The 24827-nt window shown below is 34.8% G+C and overlaps 2 long non-coding RNA genes across 28 annotated transcripts in view; one reads left to right on the plus strand and one right to left on the minus strand.

Annotated features, from left to right (window-relative positions):
* Positions 1–4488, minus strand: part of LOC143677605 (uncharacterized) — a 134289-nt gene extending 129801 nt beyond the window's left edge. For 8 of the 20 annotated variants that reach the window (XR_013172725.1, XR_013172729.1, XR_013172723.1 and 5 more), the window contains exon 1: positions 4011–4479. This is a non-coding gene — a long non-coding RNA (uncharacterized LOC143677605). Of the gene's footprint in view, positions 1–4010 lie in introns of all 20 variants that reach the window. The other 12 variants (XR_013172721.1, XR_013172719.1, XR_013172731.1 and 9 more) reach the window with 8 other exon arrangements.
* The window catches only part of LOC143677607 (uncharacterized), a 359256-nt gene continuing 338738 nt past the window's right edge, over positions 4310–24827 (plus strand). For 3 of the 8 annotated variants that reach the window (XR_013172741.1, XR_013172746.1, XR_013172743.1), the window contains exons 1-2: positions 4310–4615; positions 15770–15991. This is a non-coding gene — a long non-coding RNA (uncharacterized LOC143677607). The remainder of the gene's footprint in view (positions 4616–15769; positions 15992–24827) is intronic. The other 5 variants (XR_013172742.1, XR_013172744.1, XR_013172745.1 and 2 more) reach the window with 5 other exon arrangements.

Consider the following 24827-nt stretch of genomic DNA (forward strand, 5'->3'; position numbering starts at 1 on the left):
GGGTCTTCACTTTAAAATGTAGATACATTTGAACTAATAATTTTGAACTAATCATTTTGTCACAGTTTGTGTGTACGCATGGGTATGTAAAAATGTCTCTTTGTGTCTTACAAATAGTATTTATTCTAATTAGAAAAGAGAGCTCTGTGTTAGAAACACATGAACTAGAACTAGAATTCAAAACATGTCAGGATTTAAAGTGACCCAAAGGTCTGATAATTGGCCTATCTATCTAAATTTTGCTCTTTACTCTTTTGAAATATTTATTTTATTTTTTGGATGGGTGATATTTCTTTTACAGATAGGTATTTTCACATGCATAACACTAAGCTAAGTGATTTTAGGGGGTCAGGGATAAGTAAAGTTATGGGCTCTTTCATAAAAGATCTTAAGACGCCCACTGGGGATCAGGGAACTATCTAAGTGAAAAGTTGAATAAAACACAGGATAACGCTATGAGGATTCTTTTGGTGTTCTGAATAAGTGGTATAGGAATTTTCTATTCAAAGTGTGGTTTATGGAATACCAACATCTGGTTCACCTGGGAACTTGTTAGAAAAGCAAACTTGTCCCAGACCTACTATATCAGAATCTGTATTGTTACAAGATCCTCAGGAGGTTTGTAGGTGTATTAATGTCTGATAGGTATTTCCATAGGAGATCATTATGGATTTATTATTATTTTCAACTAAATGGAAGATGCCTTGCTAGCTGCAGAGGAAAGGCACAAAGGAATGTACACTTTAAGAGGCTCTGGATCTCAAAATCCAGATGGGGGGATGACCCTTTATTTAACCAGGCACAGAAAATGCATATCTAGTATGATTTCTGGGAAATAAAAAAAAAAAGTCTGAGTGGTTTCTCAAATCATCTCGGTGGTAAATTCTTGATATTCCACTGGTTAAAACTTAGACTTTTCTTTGAGGATATGATTCTTATTAACCTTAAAATGCATTCTAAACTCCACTCTAGCTCTCTAAATCCTCCTGGCCTTTTGCATTTCAGTTTGAAGGGAATTCTCTCTCCTTAGAGGCCCAAAAGCACAATCCTATCTGGGCCACTTCTTTAACACACTGTCTTAATCATATGTCCAGGGCTGTGTGAATGTGTATGGTTAAATATGCTTACATGTAGCTAAATTCATAGCCTATACAAGCATATATTCTTCTCCTCCCTGTCCGCCCATAGCTCTGTGGCAGTCCCATACAAGCCTGAATGAAGGAGCGGAGCAGAACACGCAATGAGGGACAACATGACAAAGCACATACCTGTAACTGGGGGGGCAACAGTGAAGAGATGGGTTTCTCGGATTTTCTATTTTTCCAAGGCATGATCCAGATTACGAATAATCTTATTCTTCATAAAATTTTTTGGGGAGATCAAAGAATGTTGTGAAGAGAAAACATAGCTGCTGATTTAGTTAGCCACTATGGAAGTACTCAGGGCTAAATGCAATTCTACTGCCCTATTATAATCCTGTATTTCTATGACTCTAATTTCGAGTCAGCTCCTGTTTGCAAGTTTTGACTTGGTGATGAGAAGCTATAAGGCTTCTGGTTTCAGACAGTAACTTCCATTTCAAAATCAGATGAGGAAAAATCAAGAGGAATACTGGACAATTTGAATTGAATCCTGGTCTTTGAGATGTTATGTTTTTCAAAAGGGAGAGCAGGTAGTGAGCTAGAAAAAAATCAAGACTCAATGTGATAAAGGCTATTTTTCAGTAGTCTTACCTCATTCAGTTAGCTTCTTCCACTCAGTAGGAGTGAGAAATTGTGTGGGCTTACTAATATTATCGTACAGAAATGAAAATACCGGAAATTTATCATTAAATCTAATTGGGTTTTCATTGTGCATACCTATGCACATTGCAGTAAAAGTCACAGAATTTTTAACTTGATTGACTACCTGATGTAAGGTGTTAGATTCTGATTTTAGAGTCAGTCCAGGTTGACTAAGATCCACTTTTTCTTCTCAAGCAGTAGTTCTCACACTTAAGTGTATAAGAACCACCTTGAAGAATGTTAAAATGCAGATTTCTGGGTCCCATGCTCATCATTCTGATTTACTATGTCTAAAGCACAGAGTAAATGTGAATATTTAATTGGAGCCCTTTATTACAAAAGAGCAGAATCAAAAGCATGATTTTACCCACTAGCAAATTCTTTAGACATCAGATCGGTTACTTTTTAAATGCTTCATTGTCCCTGTACAACTTACTTTGTTTTTTCGTTACTCCAGGAGTCAGCAGCAGAGAAGGTAAAATAATTATGTATTTACAGTCTATTGATGTTTGTTAGAAAACAGTGGTCTGGGGAGGATGCCATATGTCCCAGTTACCCAAGACAGTCCCCAGGTTGTGCCAGTTTTCCAACAATGAATTCTCTATTACATTCAAATTTCAACAGTGAGTTACACAGTCACCTTAATTCTAAATTAACATCTAGAAGAAGTAGGGGTATGTAGAGGTACATTTGTATCCAGGTGATTGTATTTTCTGCTTTGCAAAGCTTTCCTTAAAAAGGGAGAGTAGGGTACAGGCTGGTTCAGTGGTTAGAATGCCTGCCTTTCATGCAGGAGACCTGGATTTGATTCCCGGACCATGCACCCCCACCTCCAAAAAGAGAGAGAGAGTAAATGCCATTCAAAAGGAGTTTTATAAAAATAAGCTGACATGATCATATCAGTGTACAAAGGGTTTTATAGTCTCCAAAATACATTCTTAATGACAAATCCTCTAACCTCATCCTTTTGATGAGGGATTAGGAAAAGTTTCTAATGTCAACAACTGGTATGAAAATCTAATGCCAATAAAACGTCAAAACATAAATCTAAAAATAGTTTAAATTAAAATAAATGAAACCATCATTTATATAATTCCATTAGGTTTTTCTGCCAGACCCTAATTCAAAATGCATAAATTATTAAGCACATTACATTGTATTCAGTTCTTCATTTTTCACTAATAGGTGGCTGCCTAAATTTCTATAGTTGCTATCATTTTTCTTAAGAATTTATAGAATTTTAATATTAGATTACATGGAAAAATACCACTATTTTTTTAACCTTACTTTTTTACTCACCCTATTCAACTACTGAAAAGTAATTCATTAAAAGTGTAAAAGCAGCAGCTAGAACTAAATTTCCAAAATTGGTCACTTGCAGGATTATCAATTTCCACACCTCAAAATTTAAAGAGAAGCAGCTTCACATATTGAGAATGTGCAACCTTTCTTCCTGGAAATAAGAGTCTTGTCCATTATCAGATTATTGTGATTCTAATTTAACTTCGGAATTTTTAGCAAGCCCTGTGGGATTCTCCCTTCCTCTCTCCTTCCCTCCCTGTATTGTATTCAACCTTGAAATCTATCTCTGCATGGGTCCGTGTGTAATTTTTAATAGGAATAAATTACAAGCGGAATTCAAATAATTTTAAACAAAGTTAAGTAATAATGCATCTAGAGGAGTACCATCCAACAGAACTTTGTGCAAAGATGGAAATGTTCTCTAGTTGCACTCCGTTTGGCAATCGAGCATTCGAAATGTGACTAGTGGTACTGAGACACTGAACTTTTAATCTTATTTAATTCAATTTAGATTCAGTTTAAATTCAAATAGCCGCAGATGCCTGGTAGATGCCATATTGGACAGTCCCTTGCCACACAAAGCGAATTCTGAGGATCAACAGCAATAACACCACAAGAAGCTTGTTAGAAATGCAGAGTCAGGGCACACTGAGCAGAAAGCTTATTAACAAGCCCTCCAGTTGCTTAAATACACTTTTAAAGTTAGAGAAGCAGTGATTTAATGGTATTCTCTATGTTGATTAGTTTCGAATTGTAATAAAGAAAACATAACTCATGGCATTGCTTTTAGAGATAAAGTCTATGACTATAGCTTACCAAAACAAAAACTCATTAAAAGCGAGGCAATGAGTTCGATATTTCCAAACACCCAGACGTCTGGCATTATGATTTGGCATATATTTTTATGCACCATGCCCACCTCACCTTTAGAAGAAAATTTGTCTCCCGGTATCCAGCATCGTCTAGGGCTGGGCTGTCCGTATCCAGCATCGTCTAGGGCTGGGCTGTCCTCCCGAGTTCCTCAAGAATAACGTGTCGGTGTACACTGCGAATTTCCATGATAATATGCAAAGAACAACAGATGCTTTGTATTCCAAACCAATTTCTGCTTCTGTCACTGTTTTACTTTTCCTGGGCTGCCCTGACAACTACCACACAGCAGTTTGTCTTCAATAATGAAAATTTAGTGACTCACGGTTTTAAGGCTAGAAGTCCAAAATCCAGGTGTCAGCAAATTGATACTTTCTCCCCAAAATCTGTACCATTCTAGTGCTGGTTTGATAGCTACCGTTGGGATTTCTTCACTTGCATCGCTGCCTGGGGCGCTTGGTAACGGTCTCTCCTTTCCCTACCAAGACTTCCGCTGACTTCCGGCTTCTGTTGAATTCTGACTTCCGGTTCCTGCCCGTGGCTTTCACTGAGCGTCTGCATTTTTTTTTTTTTTTTTCTGCTTAGAAAAAACTCCAGTAATCTAAATTAAGGCCCACTACAGCTGAGCCACACCTTTACTCAGAAGAAGATTTTCAAGGGTATGTAAACCTTATTTACAATGGTTTCACACCCACAGGAATACAGATTGATATTGGCATGTTTAAATTGAGATATATAATTCAATCTCCCGTGATAGAGCACAGCACGGGGGGGAGCTGAGACAGAGATGCAAGCTAAGGAGTCCCGAGGTCACCGGCAGCCAGTGCCAGAATGTTACGGACTTTGGGGAGAAAATATCGCCTTCCTGATACCTCAGTTTTTTACTTTTCTTAGCCTCAAAATTGTGACTCAATAAATTTCCATAGTTTAAACCAACCCATTCTGCAGTATTTGCTGTAGCAGCCCAGGAACCTCAAATCACCAGAGAATAGGTATTAATTATGCCTGAAAATGAAAAACAGATTATCTCCATCTAAATCATAGCATCGTTTCCTTTGTTGTTTTAGTTTGAGGTGTTGTAACTTAACTGTAAAGAAGATAACTGTTTCTGAACTCCTGGACTCCTCTGACCTTTCAAGGAATAGGAAAGAGGCAAAAATAGTATACGTACGTTAAGAATCATGATTTCTTTTCTTTTCTTGCTAAGTTTATTTCCTTTTCTTTCTTGGTATGCTGAAATCATTTTATATAGGAAACATTTTCATTGCTTTATTAATTTAATTGAACTAATAGACCCAGATAATCACAGACACTTGGGCCCTTATAGAGTTTCGTTTTTATGGCTACTGGGTACGAGTGGAGCAGGTAACCCTTTCCTGTTGTCATCTGGAGTGAGTTACCACATATCAAAATGGTTTGTACCTGCTTGCTATTTTTGCGTATAAATTCTAAAACTCTGGATTAAATTAGAATGTGAGGTGTAAATGGAGAAAGGGGACTTATTATTTCTAGCAGATACAAAGACGAGAGAACAAAGAAACTTTTCATTGCTCTTTCATTAATCTGCTAACACGGATTATTTATTCAGTTAATTTTGACTTTGAGGGGCATAGAAAATAAAACTTTCTTTCTCAAGGGTGGTACTCAAGAAGAAGTTTAAAGGAAAGAGAAAGTTGGAAGAAGAGTGTCATGAACATGAATAGGAGGCATACCGGGCACTGAGAGGACTCCGTCAGCTTCTCCTGGTCCTACAGGGCAGAGTTATTCACATCCATTCATTTCTCGGAAGAGGAGATCAAATATGTTGAAGTGACACATATACATGGAGGATCTTTTCACATAAATCTGGGGAAGGATTTTTTTTTTTTTAAATGTGATTGTTGTTAAGTGATCAACCAAGGAAGTGAATATTGAAGAATGAAGTGAACATTGAAAAAACCATGTCCCTGATTTTTCCTCTTATAAAGACTTAGTTAGCTTCAGGGACTGTCGGGACTGGTGAATTCAAAGCTGTAAAGGAGAACAGGGCACAGAAATTCCAGTGAGTATGAAGTTGAATTCTTCAGTCCAAATTTTTTAGTTTGGGAAACACAGGAAAGGAGTGGAGAGTATAGTTTTGAGTCAATTCCTTCTCGGAGACTCTCAGTTCTTCCTCTTAAGACCTCCGACTGATTTGATGAGGTTTACCCACATTGTGCAGTGTAATCTAAACCAATTTTATAAGCTAAACCCATCTATGAAATACCTTCAGAGCTACAACTAGGCAGTGTTGGACCAAATAAATGGACACCATACCCTTGCCAAGTTCACACATAAATTTAACCATCACACTACCTTTGTTGATCAAAATCTAAATTCCTTAGCAAGATGCACCAAATCCTTCATGATTAGTCTCAAAAACCTCTATCTCTTGTCACCTAACTCCAGCTTGCTCCTCATTCCCACCCAAATCCTGGGCCTCCTACCCCTAATTGTACTATAGGTGCCATTCTCTCTGATACCTATGCCTCTGAAATCCTCTTCTCTCACTCCGGTAAAGAGGAAGATGGAGTAAGGAAATTAATTTTAATCAAACTTCATCTTCTCCTTCAAGCTTAAAAAAAAAGTGCCCTGTCCACTAAATAGCTTCCTCTGGCTGACTGTACAATTGCACACTGTATTATTACCAGTATCCTCAGGGGTTAAATGTTTCCACAATACAGTATATCCTGAGATTACCCCCTCACTTCTCACACAATATTGTCACCCCTCTATTTTGTATGAAAACTATAAATAAATTGCAATTTCCTTAAATACAAGCTCAAGGGTTTATTTGTTTGTTTGTTTTGGGGTAGGGGTAGGGTCGGCTAGAACATGCCTAATCTTAGAAGATAACCATAGTTATGACCAATACTCATGTTTAAATTCAGATTTATATAAATAACTAAATCATTAGGACTTTGTAAACTTGACAGAATTGATCTGTGCTCTTTAGAATCCTGGACTACACGGAGTTTAATGCAAAGTCAGTTTAGCCTGCTTATTTTCCCTTTGTCAAATGGCATTTCGCTGTGGTCAGCTCCACTTATCGCTGTGGCACTGAAAACTCTCATAGGAACTCCTTCTCTACATGACCTCCCATCCCATCCATTACCAAGTTGAATAACCCCCCACTTTTATATCTCTAAATGTCCCTCAGATGTGTTCTCTTGTATCTACTTTCACCTCAATGGTCCTCATGCATGTCTAATCATCTTTTTCCTGATCTAAAATAGCCCTGCCTCCATTACTTGTCCCGCTCTCAACCAAACTCTGCAGAACAATCACAGGTAATTTTGAAACATAAATCTGTTTATCTCACTTTTTCTGTATTGCTTTCCATTTGTACGTAGAATACAATGCCAACTTGACACCATAACCTGCTGAATCCTAAATTGTTGACCCCATTTGACCTCTCCACACTCAGCTTATTCCCATCTCTGTCTGTCTCACGAGGGCTCCTTTCATTTCCTAATAAGCTGGAGCAGACACTGCTCAGCCTCTACACAGTCCCCTCAGATTTCACTTGCCATTTCTGTGCACCCCTCCTCTGTCTTCTGCATGCTTTTGCTTCTAACTTCCTATACCTGCAGATCTTTTTTGGAATACTGCTTGCTTTTTTGGAAATTTAGAGAACGGGAAATCCCCCAGGACAGACCCTTAACTAATGAATGACATACTGCTAGGAAGATGATAGTCAGGTCCACAGCTTCTTTTTGGAATAAAAGCTATATAATTTATATAATCTCTTTGGATTTAAATTATAATTTATACCCAGGGCTCCATAGAGGGAGCAGGCTGATACTGGGATTGGGAATTCACACCCTTGCTGGCTTCTTCCACGTCTCTCTCCTGCCTCTGGTACACCCATACTGGGTTCTCCTAGGAGCATTCTCTTAAAAAGTCCCCTACCTGTGAACCTTCATCTCAAGCCCTCCGTCTGGAGACTCCGGTTTATGAAATAGCCAAGCTCTCCCTACCCTGGGCCTTTGCACATGGTATTTCCTCTGCCAGAACACTTTTCAATTGTAGCCCTCGTGGCAACTTCATGTCTTTTAATGCCGCCTGATTGTATAAGGCCTTCCCTGACCAAATTATTGTCAAACACTGTTTATTTTTCTCATAGCCACTTCCATAGTTTGTAATTTTTTGTCTGTTTGTTCAGTTTTTTAAATATCAGACTTTCTTACTAAACTAAATTTCCCTGAGGATGGGTACTATGCTGTTTTGTTATAAAGGAATAATAGCATTTGGCACAGAGTAGGCATTCAAATATTTTCTGACTGAATAAATAAAAAGCTTCTAGTTTTCAAAGAAAGAATTATTAGTTCAGTATACAGTGCTATAGGAAGTCCATACATAAATCAGGAACTTTAAATGCCAAATTATCCCTAAAAAAATTCTAACCCCATTTCTGATAGGTATAGAAAATAAAAGATGTTTACCTAAAGGTGATACTGTAAGCATGTTTTATTATCACACAAACTTGCATTTTGCTATAATGAACATGCTGCTGTAGTGGTGCTGTTTCAATTATTTTTCATGCCAAACTTATCAGGAGGCTGATTTGAAAATAAATCTTTTCTTATTATTTCTTATGTCTTTTTTATTTTTAATGGCTGAAATCTGCATATCTGTTATGAAAGGTTGCTTTCTTTCTTGCTTTCTAACTTCGGGGGAAACAGTAGTTAATTATTGGCTCTGAAGGAAGGACAAAATTCATAAGTTCTCTTCTATACTCTTTTAATAAATGAGAAAGAAAGACTAAGTCAATTTTAAAATTATTTTCAGATAGTGGCATATGTCATCTTGAGGGCGCCCAAGAAAGCACCTTAGCTAGGAATTGTAAGAAGTAAATAACTAAATAGGGAACAGAAAATCGAAGGGTAACGAAGTGTTCACTACATAAACAATTTTTGGTAGCTTTCTAACTAATATACAATTTATATTCATATGTATTTCAATAACCTATTTCTGCCTCTTGTGCCTTACATAGGAGATGTATTGAATATGTTTCTACTGAAGAAGATATTTTTCATTTCTAGTGAAGCCTGGTCTTTTCTCATCTTTGGCCTGCCTTTTTCTTTTCCTTTGAACATTCTAAGAGCCCTAAACGAATACACAGACCAACGGCATTTCTTCCTTGGTATATTTGCCATGAAAAGTTCATGTTACTTTTCATTTCTACATCAGATTCGTATTATAGGGCAAATGATTCACAATATTAAATATTGTAACTTTAAAAGCATCCTTCAAAACTATGTCAATCTAAGAAAAAAGCCATATTTCAAATACCTTTTTGACGCTCATTATTTTCCATTTGAAATCTGTGATTTGAAATGTTTATCTAACCACCAAACAAGAGACTTCTGGAATTTCACATTGTAATTCTAGCTAAACATTTATATATAAATGTTTATATACATACATGAAACTAAAGTTAATAATGATATAATAGAGGGTTCAAGTGTTGCTATCTCATCTAAAATTTATTTTAATCACTGATGCTAATCTAAGATAAAACAATATATTAACATTTATAATTTGATTGGGAAAGTGTATTAGAAATTTTCTTATATATTAATTGCAGCTTCTCTGATAATTACTTTATAGCCATTTTAGAAACTAATGCCCATCTATATAGAGTTGAATAATACTTTTTATAAGGTCAAATGTGATACAAATTGCCACACTGAATCAAAATAATTTATCTTAGTATGGTAACCGATACTAACAACTATCACAGCACTCAATGATCCTGTGGTACATACTCAAATGAGATTTTAATTAAAATTGTAAAATGCAACATACAGTGGTAGTAGAAAAAGTTGACTTTTGAAAGATATATCACTATTATTTGGGTTACAAGTCACTATATATATATATATATATATATATATATATATGAGAGAGAGAGAGAGAGAGAGAGAGAGAGGTATATCTATATTTGTCTCTCTCTCTGTCTGTATATACATATATATTCTATATAGATAGAGAGAGAGAGAGTAAAACATGCCTGAGACAATGCAGTAATTTAATAGGTCACATATACTAAGTTATGTAGAGTTGAGTTCAATTATTTCATCAAGTCATAGACTCTATTCAACTTTTGGCTCTATTCTCTGCCATTCTATGTTATTTTCAAACTTGATGTGGCAGCAAGATGGATAATAGCACCTCTAGGTCTATATTCTTTCAGGTATAAATTGAGCTAAACAAAAAAAAAAAAGAAAGAACGAGATGAAAGAAAGCACATCATTCTTTCAACAGTCAAAGCGAAGTCATTAACATTGAAAAATAATTTATTTTCTATTCTCAGACATGAAATAGTAGTCCTTCTGCCATTAACAACTACAGATAAAGTATTTGAAATGATTGTTTACAGGAGTATTATTAGGAACAGTGCAGGAGTATGATTCCTGAGAGAAGTTAAATAAGGAGGTGAGCTTGGCATTTGCCCTGACTTCCTGCATGGTGACACTTTTTGGACCATCACATAGAGAACAAGGCAAAGAACAAGAGAACCATAGTGTTAACGAAATGAAAAGAGAGAGATCAAAGTTTGGAGATACTGAGGTGGCTGGATTTTATGGACCAGGGTACAACAGAGAAGAGAGTTTTGCAGAGCTCTAATTACTAAGTTTTGGGTGCTCATGACAAAATTCCACAGGGCCAAGCAAAGTATGACTAATAGTAGAAAAAAAGAAAAAGAAATAGAGAATGAAGTGCTAGGGGGTGGGGTGGGGAATGCATGAGCTGAATAACTACTGCAGTTCACAAAGGCTTGGAAAAAATTAATTCTAACTGTCAAGAGAGAGACCTTACATACTCTGGACATTCAACAGAGAGCATCAAAATGCCACATCTTAGAAGCAGGGTTACCTAGCCCTGAAATAAAGACCACCCTGTATGCACTATAATAGAAATAAAAAAGAATCCTCAAAAGCATCAGTCTTGTCTGCAAGAAAACTAACTGCATGCTGGTTAAAAATTGACTTTGTATTAAGGAAGACAGCACTTTCCATACGTATAATAATGTGGACTCTATCATATCCAGCAGCAAATCAAAAGTTATTAACATGAATAAAGAGAGGAAAGTCAATCAATAAAAACTGAGATGGAAATACCAGAGATAATGGAATGCAAAACAACTCTTATCAATATATTCAGGGATTTGAAGTTAATCATTAACATAATAAGAGAACAAATAAGAAATATTAATAAAGAAGCATAAACTATAACAAGAACAAAACAGAAATTTTTCAACTTAAAGCTATATTTGTAATGAACAAGTCATTAGATAAGTTTAACATCAAGTTTTGGCACTGGAGAATAAAAAGTGCATTTGAAAACAAGACAAAAGAAACTGTCCAGATTCGAAAAAAGATAACAAAGAGAATGAAAAATAAATTAGCAATATGAAGCAACTTCATATAATTGAAGCACCAGAAAAGAGAGAGAGAGAGAGAGAGAGAGAGAGAGAGAGATTAAGGAAGAAAACATTTGAAAGAAATAATGGATGAAAATATAATGAATTTGATGAAACCTATTAACCCACAAATCCAAGAATATTAATTAATACATCAGGAATAATCCCCCGCCCCCAGCCCAAAACACACTAAGGACTATCATACTGAAGTTTTTGAAAGGCAAAGGCAAAGAAAAAAGTATCAAAAGCAACTAGAGAAAAAAGCATATCGAGTTATAAATAAGAGAACCAAAGATTTTTTTTTCACATTATAAACATACAAGCTAGATGATAATGGAATAATTTTAAAGTTCTGAAAGAAAAAAGTATCAATCTAAATATCTAAATATACTGAAAAAGGAAACTTCTTGAAATAAAGAAGGCTTAAATGCAATAACAACAAAAAACCGAAATAATTTGTCTCCAACAGATGAACACTATAAGAAATGCTAATAGCAGTAATTCAGACAGAAGAAATATAATATGAGATGGAAGCTTGGGTCTACAGAAGGAAAATGTAAATTAATGGCTTAATTACAAGGTGCTTTTGTCCTTCATTTTCTTAATTTATTTCAAAGTTAATTGACTATTGAAAGAGAATAACAGTATCTTCTGGGGTTTATAACAAATCTAAAGGAAAATGTATAATAGAATGAAAGATGGGAGAAAGGAAAAGGAAGAATATTGTTAAGGGCAAAAATTGAGCAAGCAATTCACAAAGGAATATATGTATTTGGTCAGTAAGCACATGTGCAAGTGCTGAACACCATTAATCATCAGAAAAATGCAAATTAAAACCTCAATGAGTCATCATCACATGTATACTAGAATGGCTAAAATTATAAAGAGTGACAGCTTGGAATGTTGATGAGGTTGAGGAGCATCCAGAACTCTCACACATTGTTTATGGGAGCGTGAAATGATACAAGCTTTTGGAAACTGGTCTGGCATTTTCTCATAAAATTAAACAATCATACACCGACCCTATGACTGAGAAATTCTGCTTCTGCATGTTTCCCCAAGATAAAGAAAAGCACAAGTACTCAAAAAGATAAAAGATAAAAGAATGTTCATAATAGCAGCTTTATTTATAAAAACCCAGACCAGGGAAAAATCTGAATGTCCATCAACAGAACAGATAGTTTGTGGTATGTACTTAGCAATAAAATGAAATTAATCGATGAAACATGCAATACCAGATATGAATTTTTAAAATATTTTGCTAAGTAAAAGAAGCCAGACCCAAATGTGCCTATGATACAGTTCCATCTATATGAAGATCTAGAAAAAGCAGAAATATTTGATAGTGAAAGAATTCTGAAAACTTGTTCTTTCTTTAGGATTTTTGGCATGGTTTGACTGCAAATGGATTTTTCTGGATGATAAAGATTCTACATTTTGATTGGGATGTGAGTTAAATAGTGTATCTAACTAGCAAAATGTATCAAAATATACAATTAAATTTTGTTCATGTGACCATATCAACAAAATTTGTCAATTAAAAAAATGTTAGGAGCATCAAATTGAATTTGCTTTTGTCCTGTCCCCATAACTTTACATACCAACCACTATGGCAAAGAAACTGGATGTTCTAGTTGATGGAATCTAGATCTATGTCCACTAATAGATCTAAGGATGGAGTAAACCCCTCCCAGAGCATGGGATGAGACTTGAAGAGGGGATTGTGCATTAAATAAAATCACAACATTGTTAGCAGTGAAGAAAGCACTGAAAGCAGAGAAGGAATATAACATGTCTAAACTGTATGAGGATCATTGTTTTTCTCTGTAAAGTCAGCTTCATATCACAACAAAATGCAGGAAAAATTTCTCATTTCTCCTTTTGATCTCTCTTCCAGGAATTTAAGGTAGTCATTTTCTCTCCACTTTAACTTTGGGCTAGTGAAGTGCATAAATTACTACCATTCATAAGAAGAAATAATTAAAAATTTTCTCCTTTATATAGTTCTTTCATAACTAAGAATCAAAGAACCAAAGTATTCAGCCTCCTATTACTAGTAATAAGTAGGGAACACATTATATTGATTCACTCCCTCACTATCCCTCCATCTCTAGGGTATTAGTTGTTGTTCCTCTTAATGTTTTACTCATAACAAGTAATGTTTTGATTTTTCTTCTTCATCCCAAAAGCATTTTTACAAGGGTTTAACATCTTTTTAGGGTGTAATATTTAATTCATAGAAATCAAAGTATATATATCTATCCCCTGACTAATTTAACTCATATATATCTTTGAATGGCCCTTCATCTGTCACCATTTAAAACAAAGCAACTTTCGTTATAGAAAGTTGTGAATTCTTTTTAACTTCTTGCCTCTAATATAGTGAAGTATAAGCACTATGAAAGTTCCAATTTTATATGCTTATGAATGTTGATCATAAAAAATCAGTTATTATTTTGCCTTAGGTATATGGTGCTATGGAAAGAACAATGGTATGCCTCTGTCCAACATGCAATCTTGGGGAAGTCATCTTTGGTTCTTATTTCCTTAGTTTTATAGGAGAAATAGGATGAAGGAATACTTTTATGGCTCTAAAATTGCTATGCATTTTGCTCATTATAGCCATAATAAGACCCCCCCAAAAAAGAATAATATGCACTTGGAAACAACATTATTTATTAGCAGGTTTATCATAGCCTGCTTATCCTAATTTCTCTCATAGTTCCTATTGGAGAACTTGCTATATTATATACTGTTGTTTTTTCCCTCTCTCTTTAGTTATTGAGATATATATTCAATATCATATAACCATCCAAAGTGTACAATCAATGGTCCACAAAGTCATCATATAGTTGTCCAGTCATCATCACAATTGATTTTTGAACATTTTCCTTACTACAAAAAATAAGAATAAAGGTAAAAATGAATACTCAAGACATCCCATCCCCCCTATTGTCTATTTTTTATCATTTTATGTTACTTTTTAAATATGTGTCTTTCTTACTCAAATATAAGCTCTATGAAAGCAGGAACTGCTTCTGTCTTGCTCACCACTGTATCTCTGATACCTAGAACATTGTCTGGCACATAGTATATAAGAAGGATAATATTTTTAAAATTATTTTTAGCATTTAAACTTTGTCCACAATCCTCAAAATTGTATGCCAGGCATTGTACTAAGTACTTGTAGGACTGACATGCTCTACAATTCCAGGAATCACAATTCACATTTTATTCTCTGTGCTCCTTATCCTACTTAGAATAAAATACGAATGGAGACACTCGTCTTGCAACAGAGTCTTGCAACACAATAGCTCTGGAAGATTTTTTACAGTCACTCATTTAATCCTCATCACACACCCAATAGTGAGGTAGTAGTATTGCCTTTCACCAAAGAAAAGACTGAGGTACAGACAAGTTAATTAATTTGCCCATGATAATTCAATTATCTGGCAGAGTCAGAATGTGAATCCTGGTAATTTAACTTTGGAATCTTCGTCCTGGGCTTCTACCATATAAAGCGTCTCTAATAAGTATTTATTGAATAAGTAGATCCTTTTGTTTTTCACCATCTTTAGCCATATATTATTTTTATCATTACCTTTTCAGACTTATACTTGTTTTCTTTGTCCCTCAATTCTTCATTTGTGCCAAGTGTCCACATTCAGACAGAACAACACATATGAAAAATAATGATGCTGTTTCCTTCCCTCAGGAATGGGTTCCTAGAGCCTGAGCGTGAGTCTAACTTCACAGGTTTTTCAAAAGTGATAACAATTTATTTCCACTTGTGAAAGAATTAGTTTATTCTAACTGAACAATGATACACACACCAATCCCTCCATCAGGGCTGTAATTCTCGAGGTGTTTGCTTCTTACGTTTTTTTCTTTCAGCAAAGAGACGGGGGAGTGTCAGGAATTTTATAACAGAACAGTCTTGGAAACTCCCTGTCCCTGTTTTATATACTGAAGAAACTCTGATAGCAATCTAAATTCCCAGATGTTTCTTCCAACCAATTTCCTATAGAAAGATATGTCAATTGCCCAATTCACTGATGGGGGTACATAACAGAGAGAAAAATACAATCTCTCTCGATGAAGAACATATCAAGAAAAGAGGATAATTTCTGTTTTCATAAACTGTAAAAAGGTGAATTATAACAATTATCACAATGATTGATATCTTCTACAGAAAGCATAATAGTACTCTAAGAAATAACTGGATTCTTTCCTTACACTCCATGTCTCATCCTATATAATGAAGAGAATGAAAGTGGGGGGCATATAAATATCCTGGGGAGTAGCCACATGACCAAATTTTTCCCTAACATAGACTATTTCATGTGTTTTATTACATTTATTTCAGCTGGCCCAGGAGTTTCTATGCCTCAGGCTTAAATTAAATCCAGGAAATAAACAACTTTCACCCACTGGACTCCTCTGCTCTTCATAAGCCAAGGAAGAAAGAAGGAAGAATTATCATTTGGAAGCATTATTTTAAGAACCCAGAAAAATAGTTGTCATTAATGGAACAAGAATTTTCAAAAGGAAAAATAGTCTTCCTGTAGAATCATCAGATGGAATCTAGGTAAGCAGAAATACCATTGAAGAAGGTTTTGAAGAAGTAAATTATTTATTCATTTATTCATTCATGTTTTCTTAGTATCGATGCCACTTTTTTCAGGTAACATGGAACCAAATGGCATACTCTTTCCACAGAGAACTTATTTTCTGGTGGAACTTTTATGGATCATGATTTTGAACATGGCATAGTTGTGGCTCTCTTGCTTTCACAAATGTAATCAAACATTTCCATCTCTGTGTAAAGCCCTGGGATAATTACTGTGTTGAAGTCTAAAACACCACTCATACTCCTCAAAATATTAGACATATACAATGTTATCATAAGTTTTGGTAAAAATATAAAATATAAATGTGCCCTATAAATATTGGGATAAGGAACATATGATAGTGTAAAAAGCTCTAGGATTTGAGAAGAGCAGCCCTTCATCCAGCTAGGCTAATCAAAGATATCCTAAACTGTTGTGAGAAGGATCTTGAATAGGCTCAGATTTTGAAATCATGTGAGAAATGGCATGGGAAAAACCAGGTCAGGACTTACTTCAGGCATAGAGTAGTACAGGAGAATTCAGGGTATTTGAAGAGACAGTTCCTGTGGTTGTCTCAATAACATACTGTTGATGTATCATTTATGAGAAAATGTATCCTCTAAATCCAAGGCCAATTTCGGTCTCATTTCCTACCAGATTTCCAACAGAGGCACAATGCCTGGCATGGAATAGATACTCAGCAACAATTTGATGAATTACAGTGAATGAGGTAGTGAATTAGAAAATATGTCACTTAATAATTTTAGAATTATAGGGGAGGGGAAATTAAAGTGAGCTCTTAAAAGTAAAATGTATAATTTTAGACTTCATGTGTTAAAATAGATAAGACAAAATGTCATGATATAGTTAAAGTGTACCTTTCGGAAAATTAATCTGAGCATGATGAGTAAATTAGAACAATAGAGAAGGACTCTAGAAATTAATATGAGAACATCACAAATTATAACTCTTTTGTGCCATTTGTAAACAAAGTTGTGGACTTTAACGTTGAGATTTCATAAGAAATTATAGCCACAGGTTGAATGTTTCATTTATTTTTATAATATATTATTACAGAAGTCTTTGAATATGCAAAATTTTGTGAAGGGGTTCACATGCTCATTTTCTAGGAAATGAGGACATATATTTTAGAATAATCTCAAGGAGTTTATTACATCAAAGATTATGAGATATCAGGTAGATGAAACAGAACTTTAAAACCAAAGAAGAGCATGTGTCATTGATAAATGACAATATATTGTGTGCCATCTTAACCATTACTTCTCTGAAACTTCCTTTGCCCTAACATAGGCAGATTAAGCATTTTCTTCCAAATGCTTGGACAGCTATTTCCTCATATTTCTGTTACAAAAGTTTTTACATTGTACCTTTCCTTAATTGCTATCTGCATACTTCCCCCTTTAGATTGATCTCTTGCAAAATAGAATTTGTATTAAAATGCAAACTAGCACAGAACGAGCCTGTATGTATTCTTAAGGCATTTCATTTAATCGAACAATTATTTGTATGAATAATATTATAAGTTACTAAAGTTTATCAAACCATGTCTCTATCTGGATGCCATTCAGAATTTGTAGGGCATTTCCACTTAGAACAAAGTTTAGAAACACACTGACGCATAAAGAGCAATGTTTTTAGTCATGCTTTACAGAACAGTCCTTTTCATCTAATCTCCAGTATTAGATGAAACCTATCTGGGGTAGAACTGCTTCAGGGAACTCTTCATAATCATTATTGGTCTATCCCTCTCAATGCTTCTTCTTTTGCTTTTGTTTTTCACTTGATATAACATTCTCTGGGCACTATTCTAGTAATTTTTGACTTGGTATTTTTAGGACTTGTCTGCTAGTTCCTCTTGTTTTTGTCCTGAACCTCTTTACATTTTGGGTGATAATGCCTATTTCCTTGGCTTCTTTTATAATCTGTAACCTGACAACTCTCAAATCTATAGTTCTAACCCTAACCTCTTTCCTCAGCTCCAGATTCCCATACCTGAGTGATTGATCATTTACTCCCACAATCTGCTCTTCCTCCATTGTCCATTAACTCCGTATTTTCTCCACCATACAGCATCTTATTAAGATAGACATGGCAGTTATTCTTGAGTTCCCCATCACCCTCACCTCCCACATTCAATATATCAAAACTAAATGTTGGCTTTCCCCACATGTAGTTTGCAAATCCTTCCTGCCTTCTCTATTCCATTAACATGACCTAAATCATTTCCTTCAGGCTTTCCAGTTTCAGTGAATGCTATCAATTACTGCCACCAAAAATTTAGGAATCGTGACTTAAATATTTCTTTCTGTTTCCTCCAACTTCTAAATTATTAGCAAGTTCTATCAGCTGTTAGCTTTAGATTTTTTTTTTCTGAATCTGCTGAGTTATTTTCATTTGTGCTAAACCACCCTTAACCAGAAAACCATTGTCTCTTTTCTACAACTTGTCCCCCCTTTAATCCATTTTGTATAGATTAGTCAAAACTGTAATAATGAATGATACCAGATAGAATACTAAGAGCAATGGGGAAATAGTTTAAGCAGTGAACACAACACTGGCTAGGGCCCTACACTGGTAAACATCTCAATATGTTTCCAGAACTGATGAGAGAACAGTGTTTTCAAAGTGCAATGAGCATGGAGGTTAATGACTCAAGATGAAGTGAGCAATGAAATCAGAGGCTAGTTTATACATAACATTGTAGTACCATAAGCTGATTTATGACCTTAGGACATCAATGTTGTTACTATAAAGAAAAATGAGTTATGAATGCAGGGGTCAAAGAAAAGTAAAACAAAGTTATAGAAATGGAAATGAACAAATGTGGCAGCAATTTAGCTATATCTTGGAAGTAAAATAACTAGGACCATGTGATAAATTGAATATAAGGTGCGAGGGAAAAATTCAGTATGTTACAGTTCAGCTTGAGCAATTGAAAAAATGTTGATACTATTTAGGGATGTAGAGATAGAGGAACAGATTTAAGACAGGGAGGTTTAAAATGCGAAGTTTCAGGGTCGAGCGCATTAAAGTTGAGATGTCATGAGACATCCAGTGAAAATGTCATAAGAATAGGTGAATAAATAAGCTTCCTGGTATAATTCAATTGCCAGGTAAATACATGAACCAAGAAATGTTTCAGTCAGGTTCTGATCATATGCATCAATGACAGACAGAGTTGAAGAGAAAAAAATAATTCTCAGTGTAACATAGTAATTTTCAACATAACCAAAATTTGGAATGCAGATCACTTTCATGGTTAAATAAATCTTCCAGTTGAACTATGGAAAATAATGCACAAGGAATGCTTTTAAGATGGCAGCCTAGTAGGAGAAACTGACACAATCAACTATAAGGCAAAACAAAATGATAATTCTAAGAAGTAGCACTTCCATTGGATAAGACGTTAAGGCCAATAATGTATCTAGGGTCAATATTTCCTGATCTATCCTTGATATGGTCCTAATTCTAATTTGAACATGATAATACTGACAAAAGCAAACTGTTTCTGCTAAGGTGTTGGCTTCTGAAGGCCAGATAAAAGCCTATGAAGTATTCATCTTAAATAGTTACAAATAATGTAAATGTATTTGAAGGAGATGTAGCGTAATACACTTAAAGAAGGAACTTGGGGATCAGAAACATCCTCAGGCATCAGTAATACATCTCATTTCTAAAAGAGGAGATGAATGTATAATCAGAAAAATAGGAGTTAAAGTCAGAATATAGAAAAAATAGAAGTCTGATGAATCCTGTGTTCAGAAACAAGTAAACAGCAATAGGACTATGGCTGTAGTTTTGAGACACACCCACTTGTCCCCTGCAGTCATGGCCTGTAATAGGGAAAAGACAAGGTAGAAAAAATAAAACAAAGCTGGTTCATAGAAATTTGGGAGCATCTATTAATGAATAACAAACATTATCTTCCACAAGATAATTTCAAAGGGATTTATTTTGATCAGGGTTTATATTAACATGCAGATATCCCATTCCTGAAGTTAAACATTCTTTGAAACTTCTTGGAAAATAGCTCCTTTGATGGTTTCTAACCACTTAGGACTTATCATGAGTCACACTCCCTCAAAGATTCTCTGATATCTTTTATATATCAGAGAAAAACATAGGCTCTAACCTGGTGTTTTGGTTTGCTAAAGCTGCAAGAATGCAATATATCAGAAATGAGTTGGCTTTTACAATGGGGACTTATTAATTTACAAATTTAAAGTTCTAAGGCCAAGGAAATGTCCTAATTAAGGAATCAGCAGAATGATACCTTCTCTGAAGAAAGGCCACTGGCATCCAGGGTTCCTCTGTCAGATAGAAAGGCATATGGCTGGAATCTGCTAATCCTTCTCTCCCGGTGTTCCGCTACTTTCAGCTCCTGGTTCCAGTGGCCTCCTCTCTAAGCTTCTATGGTCCTTTCTTAACATCTCCAGGGCTTTTTCTCTCTCTGTTTTTTCTGTCCTTTATCCTCTCATAAAGGACTCCAGTTAAAGGATTAAGACCCACCTTGAGTCGGGTGGGGCATATCTCAATTGAAACAACCTAATCAAAAGGTTCCACCTACAACAGGTCTGTACCCACAGGAATGGATTAAAAGAACATGGCCTTTCTGGGATACATAACACCTGATAATCTATAAAATGGTGTCTTAAAATATTAGTAGGTCAGTGATTTTCAATCCTAATTGACTATTAGAATTAACTGGGGATTCTGATTAAATCAGTCTGAAATAAGTCATTACAGCTAAAAACCCCTGAACAGTGTTAATAAACCCAAAGAAGAGTCTATGTAGATTTCTGGGCATTTAAGCCGTTTTTCCTTAATATAAGCCAAACACCTTAGAAGAATGACATATATGAGACAATTGTGTAGTGTTCTTGCTTGTTTGCATTATGTTACTATTTTCAGTTTGGGAATTAAATGGCTGTAATTTTAATACATATTGACCCTGGAGATCTGTTTTTACGTTGTGCTAGCTGCATGATCTGGGTGCATAATAGTCAGGTTAAATGGGACCATAAAAATTAAACTAATTCTAAAACTCTTATTCATTTTGTGAACAAGGGATGGAGTAGAAATTCTACTTTTTTTCTTTCACCTCTTCTTCTTGTCTCCTTTCCCCAATATTTTACCTTAACCAATTCTTATATCATAAACAGGAAAACCTGAGTATTGGTAGAAAAACAGAATTAAAAATTGACATTATTAAAGAAGCAACTAGAAAAGGTTTCTCATGTCAGTATAGAGATTCAAGCTACCAGATGAATGATTGACTTTTCAGAATGAATGATTCAAAAAGAAATTTTAACATTGAATATACATTGATGTAATATAGAATTTTCAGGATCTCCAGAGAGATTGTTTTTTATGAAGTATAATGCACGATAGAGAAAGAAATTCCACTCCACTTTGTAAATCCATAAGCAGCTTTGGAGTTTCTTGTTTTAAAGAAAGAGATAGGAACAAGCACTCATTGCTCTATGTATATGCAAGTCCCACATGCATAATCATGATCATAGACAGACTAAAAGTTAAAAAATAAATGAGAGATTACTTTTTTCATTATTAGTTATATATAAACAGAAATACTTAATCAGAGCCCAAACCTATTCTGTATATGGACAAATTCAATTTTCTTATCATAAGTAAAGAGAAATTGGGAGAAATAATATGAATAATTCAGGAAAAAATGACAATTTAAAATATAGACTAAATTAAAATAATAGATAAAGTAACTGAGTTCTTGTTTCTCACTAAGCCACGAATTAAAAAAAGCATATCCACTGTAATAAAACAATTGTATATTGCAAGAATCATGGCATTGCTGATGAGAAGAGCAAGGCTATAGTTTTATCTGTATCACTAACTAATAATCTGACCTTGAACAAAGCATTCCTTTATTTATTCATCCATCCACCCATTTATTCAACAAACACATACCTGCCATTTCTGGGCAGTGTGCTAAACACTGGGTATGTAATAATGAAAAATAGAGTCAAGGAACCTGCTCTATACAATTTATGGTGCAGTAGGGGAGAGACAAACAGGTAGTTAACCAAGATGATCAGAGATATGGGTAAATTTATAAGGAATAGTAAATAGAAAGGGGGCACTTTCAAGGGTGCCTCTCTGGGGAAGTGACATCTAAGCTGAGATCTGAGGGAGGAGGAGCCAACTATGGGACAAGCTGAAGGAAGAACATTCCAGGCAGGGAGATCTACAAGCGCAGATGGGAAAGGCCTTAACACATGGGGAACAGAACGGGGCTAATCTGGGCCTCAGTTTCTCTGTGTAGAGAGGTGAGCAAGACCAAGTGTTTTTACAGAGTGTTAGGAAAACACATAATCGAGTTTCCCATCTTAAGCTATTGAATCATTTTGGGAGTGGGGCCAAAAGGGCTGTTATGATTTGAAATCTTCTCAAATAACCCTGATTAAGTAAAATTATGAGCTAAATGGCTTCAAATGCCTTTTGTTTTAGCTCTATTACATGGTACCATTAAATAGCCAGTGAATTACCCAATTCTACACTTAAATACGTACATGCAGTTTTCATTCAAATGGTAGTATATTCTTTTTTATAAGACAGGTAATAAAAAGGAAGAAACCCAAATGCCACAGAAATTTAAAAATGATTTATAAGTTCATCAGTGGTTTATGACTAGGAAGTAGAATCTAGCTATCTACTTCCCTAACTCCTACTAGAAGGTAAACAGTATAAGGTATCTGCAATTCACTGCTAGGACATCATGGAGTGCCCAGCATGTGGTAGCATCTCAACATGTGTGTCTTCAATAAAGATATCACAAGTGTTGAAACGAAACAATTAATCAAACTGCCTAAATTCATACAGTGCCTGGAGGAATCAGAAAGATAACCCAAATCAGCCAACCCCTTGTTCCTTTCCCTGTTTTGAAATCTGAATTCCAGAATTCATAGAGTGTAAAGCCTTTTCATTGGCATGAATAGGTATGTCTCCCCCACTGTATTTACCACTATAACATAATCCACACATCATAGTTCACACAACATTCAAAAACCTACAGTCAGAACATTAGAAAAAAGTTCTGGAGCCAATCAAAATTGATTTGAAGAGCTTTTATTATATTCCTGATGGGGGTATATAATAATTTATTATATAATTTAAATAAATTTATGTAATTTATTTGAGGAGCTTATATTATATACCATTCTGATGGGGGAGAAATAAGTATGAACAGAATCCTGAACTTTGCTGAGTTTACATTTTAGATGAGAAGATAGAATTTATAATCTGAAACTATATTGGATGGCACATAATTAACTACTAATATGCAAGATGCAGGGAATGTCCTTAATGCCCATGTTTGGAAGAGTATGATTTAAAGTATTTCCAAGTTTATACAGTATGAATCTTGTATTCGTGTGTTTTAGGCAAGAGAGAAAAGTTCTAGGTTTATTTGAGCCTGAAAAGAAATATGTTGATCCATGGTTGACCACTTGGAGTACAAAATTGAAAATATTCTTCAAAAGTCAATTCTACTGCATTTTTTTAGGGGGGTGGGGTGGGGGAGGTGTATGATCCGGGAATCGAACCTAGGTTTCCTGAATGAAAGGTGAGCATTCTAACCAATTCTACTGCATTTTTACTAGCCTTTTTGTTTGTTTGTTTTAGAAGCAAAATTCTTACAAAATTAGCATAACGTGCATGACTTTCTGTTTAACAGTTCATACAAAGACTATAATATTAACACATAGATATAACGTAGCTAACTTCATTTGCAATCAAACTGCTTTTGAATCATATGCTATTATTTTTGTGTTCAATTGCATATTATTCATCCATTTTTCCCTCTTTATCAAGACAAAAGTGTAACCTTTATTAAAAAAAAGTTTCTAATCTGTCATGTGATCAATAGATATAAGTACTTCATTTTTAAAATGAGTCTAAGGCTATTTTCCTTTTACTGTTGTATAAACAGGGAATTGAAGGGTAAAATAGTTAAAACTTAATGCTATAGTGCTAATGTGGCTTTTAAATCACGTCAGCAGCAATCACTGCATTATAATTAACAATTTATTGAACCAGCAATAAAATGAACATCACATTACTTCTTAAAGCAGCAGAATAAAATGGCTAATAAATAGCATAAGCCAGACAAATTGCAGAGTAATAGAAATTTTCTTAAGATTTATGGTGTGCAGAAAGATGGATGTGCTATTAGTAGGAGCTCCAATACTTGACAAAATTCTTTCACAAAGACATTGTTACCATGCATGTCAGAGTTCACAAGTCTAAGTGGTTGATCCAAATTTCAGTTCTTTGCTATTACAGTGGAAAATACTCATTACAAGGTTTTGAAACTACAAGCAATGTGTACATTTGCCAACATCCAAATTGCTACTGCCAAAATGATACTAAAATATTTTATAAACTGTCAAATAACAAGTCTGCTAGCTTAATCTGAATCTATTTTATACTATACAGACTGTAAAAACTATTACATTAATTCACTTCCTGAAAAACTTTTTTAAGAAAAGAGACTAGCCTAGATAGATGCTGCCTAAAGCAACTGCTTTTTACCTTTTGAAACACTGATAATATCACCAAGGGAATGACAAAACGTTTTCCTGAAGCGCAATCACACTCCCTTAAACAACTGGTCCTACCAATCAAATCCACTAAGTAGAGATCCCAGAGATAGTCAAATTAGAGTTCAAATCACCTGTTTTACCAAGTCAAAGGGATGATATCAATGTAGAAGTGGCAATTTTTCATTGTTTTGCTGATAATTTGTATTGTGATGCTTTG

This window comes from Tamandua tetradactyla, chromosome 3 (genome assembly GCF_023851605.1).
Source record: "Tamandua tetradactyla isolate mTamTet1 chromosome 3, mTamTet1.pri, whole genome shotgun sequence".
Taxonomy (NCBI): domain Eukaryota; kingdom Metazoa; phylum Chordata; class Mammalia; order Pilosa; family Myrmecophagidae; genus Tamandua; species Tamandua tetradactyla.